The sequence below is a fragment of the Rhipicephalus sanguineus genome, chromosome 10 (genome assembly GCF_013339695.2).
Source record: "Rhipicephalus sanguineus isolate Rsan-2018 chromosome 10, BIME_Rsan_1.4, whole genome shotgun sequence".
Classification (NCBI taxonomy): domain Eukaryota; kingdom Metazoa; phylum Arthropoda; class Arachnida; order Ixodida; family Ixodidae; genus Rhipicephalus; species Rhipicephalus sanguineus.
The window spans coordinates 103,660,246-103,677,880 of record NC_051185.1 but is presented as its reverse complement, the minus strand read 5'-3'; positions in this window follow the sequence as shown (position 1 = coordinate 103,677,880).

Here is a 17,635-nt window from a genome sequence, read left to right as displayed (position 1 = left end):
TCTATGCTACTTGCTTTTCAAATGTTTTAAAGGCACCACCTCTAACACGTTCAGTTTTTTCGATAAAATAATGTCGTGTGCACTTCTGACTTGTTAGCGCAAGGCTTTACATAAGGCACATTTAGCTGAGCGTAGCAGACGCTCACCCCCGCGATGATGTAGCGTCTCTAGAGAGTGCATAGATTTCCCGCTCTTGACGAGCGCGTCTTGCCGAGACGCGCTGAGCTGGGCTGCTAAACGACGGCGAAACGAAGTAGACGCACCTTCATGCTCCAATCAAGCGACTTCACAAGCGGTGCGAGAGATGCGTTTTGCGTTCCGCTGCTCGCACCCCGAACTCATAAAAATTGAGCAATAAACGCGCGTGGCAGTGCATTCTCAGAACAGCCGTTTTCTTCTTCAAGGTCGGTAAACATTTTGCTGTTTGCGCGTAGCACCGCGGGCTTCTTTTGACTGAGAAAGGCTAAGGAATGTCGGTGCGTGGCGTCGTGCATCTGTTTTGTATACATAGTATTTCTGACCGGTGATCCGACCAGTTTTTGCGGTATTATAATTATGCGCCAGTCTCGCCAGCACATTCGCCTAATTTGTTTCCTTGTAATGTGTACTGCTGCAAGTCAGCCGAATTGGGATGCCTGTAGGCACCTCATATATTTTTTGTTTTGTAACTGAGCAAATAAGGAGCACAGTGGAGCGGAAAGCCTGTGATAAACCGCTTTCTTAAATGGTTTTCAGGTGTGTGAGCTCGATTTCAAGCCAGAACATTTAAGGACGACTACCAAGTACACCGATCCAAGAATCGGCGGGACAGTAGTAGCTCCCATGGGGGCTACTCGGCTGACTCTGGACCTCTGGACGCAGTGCCGACAAATTTTCTCAGTTTACCAAATGAATAGGAACAGTTTCTGCGCATGTTATGGACAGTGGGACGTGTGTGCGCGCGTGTGTGTGTGTAAATAAAGAATGAAGTATGAATCAAAGTTACCTTATTTATTTAGTCACTTTTCGGGGCCATCAACCTTCGCATTTATAAATCGGTTACATTTTCGATAGCGCACAATCTTTTCTTATTTTTAGGTGGCATAATAAGTCGCTTACACAACAATCACCAAAGACTCTAACGCGTAACACATTCCTTAAGCCAGCACCAATCCCGACGCAAAAGGTAAAATAAAGCTGTTACGCATGTAAAAGTAGCCGCGAACGCTTTATCATGTCATTGGAGATGATAGTGGCAATGGCTTCACTGTCTCCCGCGCGTTCGCTCGCTCGGTCAAGACGCGTGACGTCACGGCGGCAGTGAGCAGGCCTGAATTTTTTTTCTAGGTGGCATTGGCTCTGGCGTGTGAGGGCGCTCGCATCGCGGAAGCTCGGCCAGCGCAAATTTTTTTCTAGCTGGCATTGGCTCGGCGGAGCTCCCGCGTGTGTGGACGAGGGTAGGTGCAGTGCTTCACCGCTCCTTCTCTCGCCGTTCGCTCTCTCTCCTCCCTGCGCCACCGCCTCAATGCAGTGCGTTTGAAACGCGTTTGTAGCGTTTGTGCTGCCGTGGCACAGCCTGAAAACAGCGCGTTCTAAACGCGTTTGTGGTGCATTGAAGGCGGTGGCAACATCCCTGAGGTGATTACGAACGCAGGTAGGAAGCGTTCGTTGAAAGAGGCGCCCAAAAGGGAGACACTTGAGCGCGTCGACGTGTCCAGCTTTACGCCATTAAAATTACTACGCCGTGTACTCTCAGCGCAAGAAATGCATTCGCATTTCCTCACGATTCCCTTCGGGGAGGTGGGGGCATTTTTAGGGGCGAAGCTCCTTAAGGCGGCACCCGTTCGTCCCTCGTAGTCGTCGTGATCGTAGTAGTGAGTAACAAGTCTTACGCTTTGACCTCCAAGGTGGTGCCGGTGGGAGATTTCTCCTGTGCGTTGTTGAACAGTAAAAAATTCGCAGCGTGCGCGTTAACTAAAAGCCGAATTCTTCTGTGTCTCATTCCCCATTAGCAGCCATTGGCATGTTCCAGTAGGAAACGTTAGTAGAAGTAGAAGTGTAAGTGTTAGCTAAAAGCCGACTTCTTCTGTCTCTCATTGCCATTAGCAGCCATTGTTTACCTCCAAGGTAGTGCCTGGTGAGATTTCTCCTGTGCGTGATTAAACAATAAAAGTTTTGTTCAAAACGCCGTTGATTGATGAAATAAACCAACGAAAGACGCCAGATGTTTTGTAAAAGCAGAAGGAAAGAACGCCAGATGTTTTTCTTAAAGTGTAGTAGTAGTAGTTGTATTTAGCCACCACGCCCGATCGTCAACGGGCGAGGTGGACCGGCAACGGCGCGAGGACGCTGCCGTACGAGAGTTAAATCACACTAAAAGACATACTTTGCGGGCGATACACTCTAGTGAGCTTTCAACTTTTCGTCTTAATGTACATGATAAAGAAACTATTTCTACGAAAAACGCAAGGCACACCTTGAGCAATATGTTTGGTTTTGGGACGCTAAATGGAACCATGAGGCGATGCGAAGCCGGAGCACTTGCACGATCGCGTTCCGTTGGCTTTCGTTGGGCATGCTACCGACCTCGCGTCGTGGAACGCGCGTCCTGTCTTCCCTCTAGCCTTGCCTTTAATTCGCACAGGGCGAGCGGGGAATGCGGTCGCTCTTGGCGCTCTTTCGCTCGGGAGCGGACTTCTTCCTTGCATTTCACCGATCACAAGTGATAATGAAGGGACCACGTAAACCAACAGTACAATAAAAGTTTGATGTTTAATATACACACGATGTTTCACACTCTTTATATTATGTACTGGGCGCATTTCACGGAAGAGTTTCACGGTTTACAGATGATTCCCTCCGTAGCTTCGCCCCACTCATCATCATTCACCCCGTGGATATGCTGTGATTTTTTTTTTATAAATAAAGGGAAATAAAAAAAACACAATTGCGATTTCTTTCCGTTCCATTTGCAGAGTGGAACACAATTGTATGACACACTAAGGTATGCGATTGACGTGGTTGCAATAGCCGGAAAAATAAAAATAAAACACGAATGCTATCAAACTCGAATGCAAGTATTGAACTGGTAGCACGGCCTGAGAGACTGCCTGCGGAATACGTACAGTTGGAAGCGACGGAATCGCGAAAATGTGTCATCTTGATTTCTTGCTATTTCGCATTTATATTTAAGTATAGTTGTAGCTTGGATAATTGATTAAAAGACGGAGTCATCTATGATACAATCAAAGACCATCTAGCATCTTTTTATTGCCACCACTGTCAGAGCGTGATGAAAACAGCGCGCCAGTATATTAGCATTTCTTTCCATCCCCCTGTAGCCGTGAAAGTCTTTGAGAAGCACAAATGCAAACTCGTATGCAAACACGAATTCGTGAGCTTTGTAATACGCGCGGCCATTCAGCGTCAGCTTCCCGTAGTCTACTCCCACGGCGCCGCCACGCGGCAGCGGAGGCGGAGCGAGCGCTCGACGGCCCGAGGATAGCGTTCGCCCAGGCACTGAAAAAATGGAGGAGGCGCTCGTTCTACCCTAGAAGGCGAAGCTCAAGCGTCCTCCAAGTTATTCAGCGTGAGAGGCGGTCACATCTTTCCTATAAACCATAAACTACCTAAGACCAGAAAAATTACGGGACGCAAAGCTTGAGATACAAAATTCCTAGGCTTTTAAATTCACACAAAGAACTGTTAGATATAATAAAGGAATCACCCTCTTTAACAGCGTATAAAAGACATATCTGCAAATATCGTATGTCTCTGCAATCTGCAAATAACGCATATACAAATGTTGTATGTCTTACGTACGAAGGTCACGCCCTCGCTGCAGCGGCTGCGTTTTCGCTATTCAAACAGAAATAAGTATTAACTGTGACAGTTGTTAGTTCGCGCTCATCCTGTTTGTACCTGTGCGTTCGTTTCGTGCGTCCTGCTTTATATTTGAGCAGTGCGTTTCAAGTGTCTAGCTGTGACGCTTGTTAGTTCGCGCTCGAACTGTCTGTGTTCTTTTCGTGCGTCCTCTGCGCTCGAGCGACGCGCTGGCAATTTCGAGCTGCTTTCCGTTCTTCGCGTTACATTCCAATTTGTTGCTATCGCATTCATTGCTTCGCCATTGTGGCGAAACTGTGACTTTTTTTAATTATGTTGCTTCCCCGCGCACTGATTGTACAAGGGTCATGGCCTCCGTCAGGTGCATGCTCGCGCCTTTAGCCCTGACCCCTTTTGGTTTTCTGTAAGAAAACTATAAAATGTGTGCGACTATATTTTACCATACCTCTACCGAAGCTGAGTGCTTATGTCACTCTGCCGTCTGTTTGCGCCTGCGAGCAAACACAGGGCATTTACCGATCCCTAAGCGAGCGCATTAAGGCATACAAATACAAAGGCAGCATTGGAGGATTTTAAACTGTTCATTTAGAGATTTTACAGGGATGCGCTGAGCCTGTACTTGGTCAAAATTTTTAGAGTGGAGAGTTTACGAACTGAAAAAAAAACGCCAGGCCTGCGCAGAAAGCGCAGCACAGTCACAGCGAAAGCTGGAAGATCGGCATTTATAGAGCCCGTTGTAAACCCTCTTGGGGCTACTAATACACGAACACTAGCAAGGTACCCACTACGCCATAAATCACAATATTTGTGAAGTTGGGAAACACCTACAACGCCATTATTCGTCATTGTGCGCAGAAGCGAGGTTCCAGCTACACATATGTAAGGCATTATGAGCACTTTGTTTACGTGACGACTGACGACGATGAAGAATTGTGGCTCAGCCCTTTGTAATGGGTTGGAAGCTTTAAACGGGTCACCAGTTACGCAATTCGCTTTGTGTGACGCCCGGTCGCTATTTCACTCTCCCACATGCGTTGACGTGAGAAAGAGACAGAGAGAGGGGGGGGGGAAGAACTTTATTGAGACCCTGAGGAAATGGATGACGGGCTTATGGGCTTCCTTGGCAACCAATGCAAGTGCACTTGCGAGGAACCCACTACACTATAACTCATCATAATTTCTGTTAAGTAGGGAAGCAGTCATTATGCCATTTTTCGTCATTGAACGGAGAGCCGTGGTACCCGCTAAAAACATGTAAGGCATTATGCGCACTTTGTTGGTGTTGTGCCTGATGACGATGAAGAATTATCGCAGAACCCCTTGTAAGGGGTTGGAAGCATCCAACAGCCCACTCGTTGTGCAATTCGCATTGTGTGACGCCTGGTTACAGAATTCGCGTTGTGTGGTGCGTGGTTGTTATTTCACTCTTCTACCACACTAAATTACATATGTTAATGTGGTTCCTCCGGGACAGAAAGCCTGAATAGTGTCTTTTTGCAAGGCAGTTCCAAGCACCGGCATGGCTCAGATTTTTTTTTCTCTTTAATGCATGGTAATAATGCCATCAAATGTCGCCATCTATTACAACATAATTCATCGCTTTAGAATTACACTCACATGCACATATGCACAAAACACACATAATTTCACATAGTCCAAGGAATCTTCAAAAGTCCGGTAAACAGACACAAACGTCCAGAAGGCCAAGCCACGCCGGAACCGGGTCAAAAGTCTCAGCAACACTACGCACGTTAGCTGCTTCTTCCAGAAAGACAGACCGTGTCGAGCGAGGTGGCTCAGCATGTCTGTCAATCATGCGGCTTCTCCATAGGGAATATAGACCTAGCAGCATGATTAAACCATATGGTGCATTATTGTTGATGCTCTTCTTGAACGGCAGGAACCTCACACCATGCGATGTAATTGGAAATTCTTTTCTGAGGGTTCTCTTAAGAATGTCCCAGAAATGAAATGCATCACGGCAATGAATAAAACAATGCTCGATTGTTTCAGGCTCGTTGCATAGCCTGCAATTTACAGACCAGGGCACGTATATCCCTTTTTCATGAAGCCATGTCTTTACAGGTAAAGTAGATGTGTGCAGCTTAAAGAAAAACGTTTTCACAGCTGGCGATATACACATTTTACGTACACGGCAGCATACATCATGACCAGAATGAGATAAATATTGCTGTCGGTAAACAGGTTCAGGGAAAAGGGTGTTTACAAGTGTGGCGGTTAGCGTCTTTTGTCCACGTTGTACAAGTACTCTAACGTGAATCTGGCTTTCAAAAAGTGGACAGTGTCGACAATCTCTTTCAAGAAACCCCATAATTGCGATTCTTCCGCTACTCTTGTTGTGACAAAAAGAAAAGGGAGATGGTGAGAAAGACGGTTCCGTATAACAGCCAGAAGAAACGGGTGACAGACATCCTTAAGGTAAAAAAATCGCAGCACCAGTTGTCGCACAAACAAATGCACAAGACTAAGCCCACCCTTCTCGAGCGGAAGAAAAAGGTTGTCCCTTCTCATGGCTTCCCATGATGAACTCCAGATAAAGCAGGCAAATATTCTGTGAAATGCCTGAATATGTACTCGAGAGCAGTGCAATACCTGTAAAATGTAGATAATCTTTGAAGCAAAAAATACGTTGCATGCTTTAGCTTTTGCGAAAACGGAAAGGTCGCGTCCTTGCCAAGTGGACACCTTGCGACGGATAGTGGTTAACGCGGACGTCCAATGAGGACCACTATTACGGTAGTTATCAAGAGGCACACCTAGATAACGGATCGGAGTGTCATCCCAATGAATATTTGCAAATACCGAGGGTGTTAGAGCCCACATGCCCAGCCAGAATCCTCTGCTTTTATCGAAATTTATACTAGCTGCGGAAATTTCACAAAAACGCATAGTAGTGTTTACTGCTTCCTGGACACTCGGTTTATCCACGCAAAAGAAGGCAATGTCATCTGCGTAAGCTAGAATTTTAATCTCCTCAGCTTCATATGTATATCCTTTAATGTCAGAATTAAACAGCACACTTAAACAAAGTGGTTCCAAATATATTGCAAAAAGCAAAGGCGAGAGCGGACACCCCTGACGTACTGACGAATTTACCTCTATGATACCTGAAAGCGTGCGATTCACAATTAATCTTGTGGTGCACCTTTTATAACAAAGTGATATGCCATTGTACAATACATCTCCTAACTGGAGATGTCTTAGCAGTCGGAACAAAAAATCGTGCCGTACCTTATCAAAAGCCTTAGCAAGGTCAATCTGAAGAAGAGCTACCTGATTCATGCTACCATCAATACACTCAAGGACTGACCGTGCTATATGAATATTCGTTTGTATAGAGCGGCCTCGAATGCCGCATGTTTGGTGGGCACCTACACATTTAGTAATCACTGTTTGTAACCTGTTCGTGAGTATTTTCGCAAATATCTTATAATCAACGTTACATAAAGATATCGGCCTATATCCAGTTACTCTCTGTAATACTTCACTGTCGGTACTTTTCGGGATCAAAGTTGTATGTCCTCGATAGAAAGAAGGAGGAAGTTCGCCACGTTCGTAGGCTTCTTTAAAAAGTGGCTCAAGAAAATGAATGAGAAGTTCTTCAAATTTGAGGTAAAATTCCGCGCTATGGCCATCTGGACCTGGAGTTTTGTTTTTCTGTAATGTTCCGATTGCAAACTTAATTTCCTCCTTAGTTATAGGCCCCTCAACGGTGAGCCGATCATCCTCCTGTAAATGTGGCATTAGAGTAATGAAACGGTCAGCTTTTTCTTCGTAGTCATCCAGAAACTCAGACGAAGTGAACAGGTTCTTGTAATGATCTTCAAATGCGGCTCTTATTTGCTGTGTCTCTGTGCATATGGTACCGCATGATTCAATTTTCAATATCTGTTTGGAAAGCGCGTATCGCTTTTCATCCCCAAGAGCTCTTTTGGTGGGTTCATCTTCAGTGAAACGAATAACACGTGAACGAATCATTGCCCCTCTGTATGATTCCGTATCATGTTTCTGTATTTGTGCTCGAACTATATTTATTTCATCCCCGTACAATCCCGGCTCCTGGCTTTCAAAAGCATGTAGCTTATTAAGTAAATCGTAAAGATAATGTTTTTCAGCGTTTTTTCTTTGGGCTAGCTCGCATGAGATACCAATCGCTTCGTACTTAACTTTTTCTTTGAACATTTCCCATTGAGCAGAAATTGGCAGCTGCCGATATTGTGTAACCTCATGGAGTAATTGTTTGACTGTTTTTACAAAACATTCTTCCTGCAAGAGTTGTACGTTTAGCTTCCATAATTCCCAGTTTGGAGGAACCTTACGAAATTTTCGAGGACCCCATGAAACAGCTACTAAACAATGGTCTGTGAAAAATATAGGCTTTACAGCATAGTTGTGAACGTGAGATCAGAGGCTTATAGAGACATACACACGGTCAAGCCGAGCATGAGAGACGTATTTTATTATTTATAATACCCTCAGGGCCAAATGGCATTGAAGAGGGGAGTGGATACAATACATGAAAAGTACAGAATTAAACAGTGCCGTGATTCAGCTAACACAACATTTCTCCAAGTTATACAAAGAATAGTAGTTATTTCAAAGAAACTATAATAAAACAAAATAAAATAAATAAACAGGAGCAGTGAGTACAGGTAACAGATTCTCCTGGTTATACATTGTCATCTAATGCTTCGTGGAAAAGTTTGCAGTCAGTGATGGTTGCGTCACTTGAGGGAAGGTGGTTCCAATCCTGAGATGTACGGGGAATAAACGACTGAAAGAAAGACTTAGTGTGGCATGATGTGATTTCTACCTTATTACGATCATCAACGCGGTTTGAAATGTACACAGGCCGGAGTAGGAGGTCATTACTAGGTGTTGGATGGTGGAAAATTTTATGAAATCGCGAAAGACGGGCGACTTTGCGTCGGTGAACCAATGGAATATGTGATCAGTTATTTTTCATTGAGGTTATACTGGCAGTGCGGTTGTAGAGAGGATGAATCTAGCAGAGTTATTTTGAACTATTTCAAGAGAGGTGATAAGGTTTGCATGACTGGGATCGCATATGGCAGATGCATACTCATGTTTGGAGGGTACGAGAGACTTATAAAGTATTAGTTTTAGGGAGAGGGTGCTTTGGAAAAGTTACGTCGTATGTAGCCGCAAACTCAGTTTCGCTGTTTTCTTAAGCGGTCAAAAGAATGTTTTGTACTATACATTCAAGGCACGCCCACATAATAATATATCTGTTTTCACAATCGCCTTGGCAATTTGTAAGTGTGTAAATAGTACTAGAAATTAAGCAGACAGTTAGAAGAATAAAGCGGAAATCTTATTTTGGGAACGCGTTACAAAAGACATACTGCAGTGACCAGACAGCAAAAAAAAATTCGGCAGATTCCACGTACCATGGGAGTCGATGTTAAGCGAAGCATGCGGCGGGTAGGTGACTGTGGCGTAACTTTTTTTACTGAGCGACACGTTACAAAATGACGCTAAAGATTTGTATAAATTTTATACGCTCACATATGTGTTTAAGAGCCACACATGTGTTATATTACTCCTTCTTACGTTATCATCCTGAATGCATCGGCTGCTGTACAGATCCCTGTAGAACTCTTCCGCTACCTCAACTATTCTATCCATATTGTTTGTGACCTTGCCTTCCTTGTCCCTTACTGCATACATCTGATTTTTGCCTATGCACAGTTTTGTCTTCATAGCTTTGAGGCTTCTTCCGTTCTTTAGAGCATGCTCAATTCTCTCCATATTATACCTTCTTATGTCGGCTACTTTACGCCTATTGATTAACTTCGAAAGCTCCGCCAGCTCTATTTTGTCTGTTGCATTTGAGGCTTTCAAAACTTGACGTTTCTTAATGAGGTTTTTCGTCTCTTGGGATAGCTTACCAGTGTCCTGTCTAACGACTGTACCCCCGACTTCCACTGCACTCTCCTTGATGATACTAGTCAGATTATCATTAATTGCGTCAACGCTAAGGTCGGTTTCCTCGGTTAAAGCCGCGTACCTATTCTGAAGTGAAACTCTGAATTCCTGAACTTTCCCTCTCAGAGCTAGTTCATTAATCGGCTTCTTGCGTATCAGTTCCTGCCGTTCCTTCCTCACGTCAAGTTGAATTCTAGATCTGACCATTCTATGGTCACTGCATCGGATCTTGTTAACTACTTCCACATCCTGTACAATGCCCGGGTGGCCGCACATTATGAAGTCTATTTCATTTTTAGTTTCGCCATTAGGACTCCTCCACGTCCACTTACGAGTAGCCCGTTTTCTGTAGAAGGTATTCAAGATGCGTAAATTATTGCGTTCTGCAAACTCTACTAGTAACTCCCCTCTGGCGTTTCTAGAGCCGATGCCATATTCCCCAACTGCATGATCTCCAGCCTGCTGCTTGCCTACCTTTGCATTAAAGTCGCCCATCAGTACAGTATACTGTGTCTTTACCTTACTCATTGCTGATTCTGCGTCATCGTAGAAGCGTTCAGCCATTTGATCATCATGGCTGGATGTAGGCGCGTAGGCCTGTACCACCTTCATCTTGTACCTCTTATTAAACCTAATTACGATACATATCACCCTCTCATTAATGCTATAGTATTCCTCTATATTGCCAGCTATATCTTTATGAATAAGGAACCCCACTCCTAGTTCTCTTCTGTCAGCTAAGCCACGATAGCATAGGACGTGTCCGTTCTTCAGCACTGTATAAGCCTCCTGTGGCCTCCTAACCTCACTGAGCCCTATTACATCCCATTTAACACCCTCTAATTCCTCGAATAGTACAGCTAGACTCGCCTCACTAGATAAAGTTCTAGCGTTATACGTAGCCAAATTCAGATTCGAATGGTGGCCTGTCCGTACCCAGAGATTCTTAGCACCCTCTGCTGCGTCGCAGGTCTGACCGCCGCCTTGGTCAGTTGCTTCGCAGCCGCTGGGGACTGAGGGCCGAGGGTTAATTGGTGTATTCATGTGGGAGGTAGTGGCCAAGTACCACACCAGGGTGGCCAATCCTGATCTGGTGAGGGAGTGCATTGCTGGCTGTGGTCGCCAGTGAGGCTGCACCCCAGGCCTTTTTACACAATTCCATCATCACGCGGATTTTTTTTTAATCCGGTTGGGAATTGTCCGGCACCGGGATTCGAACCACGCAGAGGAATCTGACATCCCACCAGTATTGACAGGAGAAGTAAAGAAAGCCCTAAAGGGAATGCAAAGAGGCAAAGCAGCTGGTGAGGATCAGGTAACATCAGACCTGTTGAAAGACGGTGGAGAGATTATGTTAGAGAAACTGGCCACCCTGTATACGAAGTGCCTCTCGACGGGGAGGATACCAGAATCTTGGAAGAATGCCAACATCATCTTGATCCATAAAAAAGGGGACGTCAAGGACCTGAAAAATTACAGGCCCATAAGCTTACTGTCTGTTGTCTACAAGCTATTTACAAAAGTATTTGCTAACAGAATTAATACGACATTAGAGTTCAATCAACCAAGGGACCAGGCAGGATTTCGTACAGGATTCTCAACAATAGACCATATTCATACTATCAATCAGGTGATAGAGAAATGCGCGGAATACAACCAACCCCTATACACAGCCTTCATAGATTACGAAAAGGCATTTGATTCGGTGGAGACATCAGCAGTCATGCAGGCACTGCGGAATCAAGGCATCGACGAAGCCTATATAAACATAATGGAAGAAATCTACAGCGGATCCACAGCCACTATAGTCCTCCACAAAGAAAGCGACAGAATCCCAATAAAGAAGGGCGTACGGCAGGGAGACACGATCTCTCCAATGTTATTCACCGCGTGTTTACTGGAGGTTTTCAGGGCCCTACATTGGGAAGAGTTAGGGATGAGAGTTAATGGAGAGTATCTCAGTAACCTACGATTCGCTGACGACATTGCATTGATGAGTAACGCGGGAGACGAATTGCAGCTCATGATTACTGAACTGGATACGGAAAGTAGAAGAGTAGGTCTGAAAATTAATATGCATAAAACTAAAGTAATGTGGAATAATCTTGGCAGAGAACAGCGCTTTGCGATAGGTGGCGAGACACTGGAAGTTGTAAAGGAGTACGTCTACTTAGGACAGGTAGTAACCGCGGAGCCGAACCATGAGAGTGAAATAACTAGAAGAATAAGGATGGGTTGGGGCTCATTCGGCAAGCATTATCAAATCATGAATGGTAATCTACCACTATCCCTCAAGAGGAAGGTATATAACAGCTGCATCTTACCGGTACTTACCTACGGAGCAGAAACCTGGAGACTTACAAAGAGGGTTCAACTTAAATTGAGGACGACGCAGCGAGCGATGGAAAGGAAAATGATAGGTGTAACCTTAAGAGACAGGAAGAGAGCAGAGTGAGTCAGCGAAGAAACGGGGGTTAAGGACATCATAGTTGAAATCAAGAAGAAGAAATGGATATGGGCCGAGCACGTAGCACGTCGGCAGGATAACCGGTGGTCATTAAGGGTAACTGACTGTATTCCAAGAGATGGCAAACGCGTGAGGGGGAGACAGAAAATTAGGTGGGTAGATGAGATTAAGAAGTTTGCAGGTATTACGTGGCAGCAGAAAGCACAGGACCGGGTTGATTGGCGGAACATGGGAGAGGCCTTTGCCCTGCAGTGGGCGTAGACAGGCTGATGATGATGATGATGATGATGATGATGTGTTATATAACCAGTTGCTTACGGTTGGGTAACGCTGCCAATCGCAACCTGGGTATTACCAACACCAGAAAGCCGTAAGCTAATATGTAGTGTTTATACGTGTCCCGAGAACGCACGCACGTTTCACGAACACGTGTACATGTGTGCAAGAAGTTCTTGACAGTTCTTGAACAAGGGCATCATCACCGTGATGACTGAGCACCAGCAGCTGGTCAAGACTTGTAATAGGATCTGGTCGTGATCGTGGTGACGAGGGGTCCATGTGTAGTGAAGTATGTGGTATAGTAGAGCTGTTGGAATTCCTGAATGCCTCGGTCATTTCGTCGACTAATTGTCTGTCGACAGAGCCTGCGACATGTCGGAACCTGAAGCCACCCTTCGCGTTGGTGAGGTATAGGCCGTTGAGGCTGGTATGCCTGGATAGTGCTACGTAGACCAACATCAGTGGATGGTGTGTGTCGTATTTGTAGATACCTGGGCGTATGTGGCCTACGTAGCCTAGTCTACAAAGCGGCTGTCAATCAATTTGGCATCATCCTCGGTCAGCATGAGGTCATCGCCCAGTCTCGTAAGAAATGAAGAGGACACTGCGTCGTTTTGGTGGACAAAGTGCACTTTACGGGGCGGTGATGTGGATATCATATGTAACTTTCGTTAATGTATTCCTCCAGGGTCGAGCAATGCTTCAATATAGCTTGCTGAATCATAGGAATACAAACGTAATGTTTATTAGACTGCCATAAAAGCGGAGCGAACACTGGAACTACAGACGTTAATCTGATATGACGCCTGTATCGTAGGAGTACACATCGTAGGAGTATCATGTAGTGTTTATTGCTTTCTTGTAAAATTAGATGGCCAGCACTACAACCACAATTGACGTTGCACCGATATTACGCCTGCGTAGGCTATTTTTCCAAACCATTTTATAGACCTGGCGTGGCTCAGTGGTAGAATACCTGATTGCCACGCAGAATGCTTGGGTTCGATTCCTGCTGGGATCCTAATTTTCATTCTTTCCATTCGTTGAGTCAACGCTGCCGATGTTGGTTTTCCTTAACGCTCTAGCATTGAAGTTACCGATGTCTGTTCTTGCCGCCCCTGCGTAGATATAAACTGTCAATCACCTGTGGCGCATACCCGTACACCGCGGCCCGTAGTAAACGAGTATGTGCCACACGTGTCTAGTGGAAAGGGTTTGGCGACGTACGCGACAGGATTTTAGCGTTTTTGATGCCATGACCCGGCAATCATATTCGTCAAATCCTCCTACCCTCCCATGCAAATTTTGGTCTACACCAAATTAAGGAGGCGATCATGAGAGCACCCAGACGTAGGCGGCTAGATAGATAGATAGATAGATAGATAGATAGATACGTAGATAGAAACGCTCAATGTGCCAGAGGTTTGCTAAGAAATGCTTCGCATTTAAAAAGTGCAGAGACCTAGGTAAGGTATGTGATGCTAAATGACAGCTAAGAAAGCACTTGTACTAACAATCATATTATGAGTTCTTTGAATAAATGTAGATGAAAGTGAAAAATACTGTACGCCAAGATATTTTCTGTTAGGTAAATGCTTGCCCGATTAGATCTAGCATCAGTACCAGTGGTACTAAAGTTGTTAGAATGTTATTTGCATATAAGGTAATTCACTGCATGCAAGTCAAACTTACATCCACGAGATCCTTCAAATCGCTGCTATGTAAAATTCACGCGACGCAAAGCAACCCCATTCTTGCGCGCATCACATTTCGTTACGGAGCAAGACGCAAGAGAATCTTCAATAACGACACTGTAACAACATCAGAATTTGCGCAATAGACGCCGCACGCAGTGGAGTGCGCGGCGCAGGACAGTTGCTAAGAGCAAGTGTCGCGGCATTGGCGCAACTAAAAAGAAGAGAAATCGAGAAAAAATAAGGTACGAGGACTGGGCGTAGACGTCCTCGTGGGTGTCTTCCTCACCTGCTACCCTAACTGGATGACTCTGGCGGAAAAATTAAATAACGTCACTCCCCCTAGACAATGGCTTAGTGGCACCAGTACCAGCTTGAGAAGCGGAGCTTGGCCAGCGATTATTGTTTCGCACGGTTGTGTTGCGATAGAAAAATCTTGCATCTTAAGATACACGATACATTATCGAATGTATCGGAAATACAGATACAGATACTTGTTTTTCGAGACGTATCGGGATACAGATAGAAGATACCCATAGAGTATGTAAGATAGTATCTAAGATACATGTACCTTCGATACTGCCCAGCACTGAAATTTCTGTATGGCTAACTTTGACGACATGGTATGCGATGCTGTCTCCCTGGGCTTGCGTCTAGCGGTGCGCGCTGACAATGTCGTGACCCGGAAACGGAACGCTGAAGTGTCCCTGATTCGGGTCGTGCGAGGCGAACGTCTGACAAAGCGACCCCTGCATCAAGTCAGGAGCGTCTCTCGACGCACCTCTCCTCCACCGGGGAAGCAGGAGTGCGCGGGCTGACAGTCCGGACACTGCGTCGAGCTCTATGAGGTACCTTTGCGACGTTAACGGAGGCAGGGAGAATGATCTCAACAACAACAAAGAACAACAACTTAGTAAGGTTGAAGCTTGTGCCAGCTGGTTATACGTGATTAAGACTATAGCCCAAATTATCAGCTGAGGAAGTGGGGCGATCCCGCAGTGACTGTGTCACTGTAGCATCGGTCTCTCTCAGCAAAATGGAGATTGGTTATCTGTACGACAAACGCGTTAGCGTTCTGCAACAACGGCGGAGAGATTAGCGCGTTTTTTGTGTTTTTTCTATGTGTGTAGGTTTAGTCCCGTTGTGATAAAATTTAATTTAGAAGTCAGCGCCTGGTTCGTGCCTACTAGTTTTTGCACATGTTTTATTGGTCTTGAACAACAGCAACCCAACGAAGAGCGCCGAGATTGCCGTCAGTACAATCGAACTTGTTACGTCTTATCGAGGATTGGGAAAGCGGGAAGGGCCTGCAAGCAAAATGATTTATGACGTGGAAAGGAAGAATGAATGCGCAAAGAGACATGTTATACTCTGTAACACTTGAAGGCAAAGGGCTACTGCTCACTTGGCAATACATTAAGTTCCCCGCCACGGTGGTCTAGAGGTTATGGTGCTCGACTGCTGACCCGAAGGTCGCGGGATCGTAACCCGGCCGCGGCGGCCGCATTTTCGATGGAGGCGAAAATGCCTGAGGCCCGTGTAGTTAGATTTAGGTGCACGTTAAAGAACCCCAGGTGGTCGAAATTTCCGGAGCCCTCAGCTACGGCGTCTCTCATAATCATATCGTGGTTTTCGGACGTTAAGCTCCAACAATTATTCATGCATTAAATTTTAAAGTCAGGGACGAGAGTTCTTGCGAGACATAACCAGCCGCATTATGAGAGTCACGCATTAGATGGCCTCGACGTTATCAGTCAATTCCACTGCGCGATCGACCTTCTCAGTCCCCTCCCCGAAAACTTCCTGCACCTAACGTGCGTTTGCACCGCCTCCAGGATCAGCGGCATGGCAAGCATTTTGCCCCTCACCTGATTCCTCACTGCCTCCGTGATCAGCCCACATTTGACCAAGCGAAGATCTCAGGTGATGACGTAATGATATGTTGTAATAGAGAGGTCGTGATGACGTTGTACATTATTGCAATGTTTGAAGTCAGGACACCGTCCCATGGGGACTTCATCACGTCGTCATATTTTTAGCATCGCTCGCACTGACGCCGCCGACGCCGGCGGTCACTATTCGCGTTTGTTGAGGCATCTTAAGCTTGAAAAAGCATGTCCCGCTACGTGGAAGCATAAAGCGATTTCGCGCAACGTAATGGCGATGCGGTCGATGTTAAAATAGATAGATAGATAGATAGATAGATAGATAGATAGATAGATAGATAGATAGATAGATAGATAGATAGATAGATAGATAGATAGACAGATAGATAGATAGATAGTAGATAGATAGATAGGAGAAAGAGGGGGAAGCGTAGGAGAGGAGAGGGCGATACATACCACGTACTGTCACAGCGCATTGTCTTTAGGGAGCCTTCATGTGTGCACGCCCACTCCGTTTTTAAGACTGGTTACACACTACTACGGGACGAACGGGTGCCGCTATAAGGAGCTTCGCCCCTAATAAATTATATTTCATTGTATAAGCATTCCAGTTAGGTAAGAATGCGACGCGTATGCGTCTGCAGTCGTGTACGCTGTCGGCGATTCTTGAGAATATATTTATTACCTTCTGTCCGCGGACGTTATGACTCTCAATGAAAGTGAAGTCTACCGCTTGCTGTAATTCGTAGGTTCTGTACATAAAACAAGAAAAAATATTGACTGCCAGGGAGACCTAATAAGACAGTTTGCTAATAGAGGCAATGCTTTGGCAGAAAGGTTCCTCGTCCAGCATCGGTGTCGCGTTTTACAGAAATGTCAACGGCATATTTAGCGGGATGCCGCTTGATCTGGTTGAGAAACTATGACGGTAGAACAGGATACACACAAAATATAACGTTTGCTGTTGTCGCTCCAATGAGCAGTCGCGCACGTCCCATGACCACGATCAGAAAATCTTGGATAGACGCTTTGTTAAGGACAGCTGAAAACAGCTCTCACATAGCAGGGTACACAGTTAATTCATTCACGTATTGTCCTAAACACAGGCCTAGTTGCTGAGTGCTCAGCACCGTTTAGTAAGTGCTGAGCACTGTAAGAATACGCACAGCTGGATAGAGAGAATTTATAGCGGTAGAACAGGACGAAGATAAAGTAAAAGCTTTACTATGTGGTTCCAATCGGTAGCGAGGTTGCCAGTGGCGTAAATACCCGAAAATTATGAGGGAGGTTACACATCTTGCAGTGGTGGCAGGCATTTTATTTCTATAAATATGCTATTTTTAATGCCTAAAAAATCATGCTTTAAAATAAAATATAAACAAGAACGAGCATGAGCGTTGGCGCCGGTCTCGGAAAGCAGCACTGAGCAGCCAATAGTGTAGGTGCACGTTGCATGGCGAAGTTAGTTTCTAAGCATAGCTCGTAGGTAGCTCTACCAATTATATCTAATTTGGGGG